Source organism: Myotis daubentonii, chromosome 8 (genome assembly GCF_963259705.1).
Source record: "Myotis daubentonii chromosome 8, mMyoDau2.1, whole genome shotgun sequence".
NCBI classification, from domain to species: Eukaryota; Metazoa; Chordata; class Mammalia; order Chiroptera; family Vespertilionidae; genus Myotis; species Myotis daubentonii.
In genome coordinates, this window is record NC_081847.1 from 6,420,674 (window position 1) to 6,422,179 (window position 1,506).

Below are 1,506 nucleotides of genomic sequence, written 5' to 3' on the forward strand. Positions count from 1 at the left end.
CCTAGCCCTCTTCCTGTCCGTCTCTCGAGAGTGCCCCCTGCGACGCTCACAAGCCTCGCTCGCAACGTTCCGGGCGCGGGAGCTCCCTGCCCCTTGCCCCGGGCGCGGGAGGGCTCCGCCCTCTCCCGGGGAGCTGCGGGTTTCCCCGCTCTCTGTGTGCCTAGACTCGGGGTGCGGGCCGGCCTGGGCCTCGGGACTGTGGCCCCACGCGGCCAGCCTCTGCCAGGGGTCTGGGGGCGCACATGGGAGTGGAGTGGCGTGGCAGGCAAATTTGGGCCCCAGCAGGTCCAAAGTTTGAGGCGCCGGACTTGGGGCGGGAGAGGAAAAGTTGGAGACGACTGCCTCTGGAGGCCGAGCACGCTCCACTGCAGGCCGCGGCTCGCGCTCGCTTTTTTTTTTTTTTTTTTCTCCAATTCTAAAAAAAGACGGATCTGAAAAACAACAAGAAAAAAAAAAAAAAAAAAGGCAATAGCAGCAGCTAAAGCTCCAGGCCGCCCGAGCTGCGCCGGGGGCGGTAGTCAGGGGTCGTGGGGGCGCCCGCCCCCCTCCCGGCGGTCGCCTTCTGTAGGGGGCACTGCAGGGTTGCGGAATCTCGAGTGGAAAGGGTCCCAGAAACTTTGACAGCCCCCACCCCCCAAATAACTTTTCCCTGCCGAGTAGGGGGCTCGCGCGCCGGCGTGCCGGGCCTGGCCCTGTGCCCCGCTTTCCTGCCGCGCGTTCTCGCGCTCGGGCCAGTGCCAGGGGGGTGGAGGGGGTGAAGATGGGGGTGGCTGGCGACCCCGACACGCCGCCCGGGTCCCGAGTCGGCGGGTTTCGAGCAGGGACCCCGCGGGTCCGCGTTGGGCTCGAGCCGCCCCAGCCCGAGCGGGTCCAGGAGACCATCCTGCAGCCGGGAACGGTCTGGGCCGAGCCGGCCGGGGTCGCGGAGCCGGCGCCCGCGCCTCCCCGGGGCCAGGCGCCCAGGCCGGGCGGGCTTCCCGCAGGGCGAGCCGAGACCCCTGCGGGGCCGCCGGGCAGGGGTCGGGAGTGAGGTCCTAACAAAGGAATTCGGGGTCAGGCCCGGATCCCGGTGTCTGTTCCTGCGTGACACAGACTGCACACACGCGTGCCTGCGCGTTTCCCGTGTGCTGAGCACGCCGGCTGCGGAGGAGCGGGGCCGCGGGCACACCGCCGCCGCGGCGCTCACAAAGGGCCGGGCGCGGCGCGGCGACGGCGGGTCCCCAACCGGCTCGGCCGAATCGCGGCGACCCCGGGTGCACACACGTTGTTCTCTGCAGGAGGATGTTTCTGTGTGTCGGCTGTGTCACTAAAAATGTTGAAATCTGTTCGGGAGATACATCAAAATGCATAACATAAGAGAACAAGAAATGGAGAGCGGGCTGGCCAGTTCATTTCGGGGAAGGGGCTGCGGGTCCGGGAGCGCCGGCTCGCACTTTCCCGGGTCCGGACGCCGCGCGGGCGACTGGGACCCCCGCAGCGCGTGTCGCCGCGGCCGGGCTGCCGGCA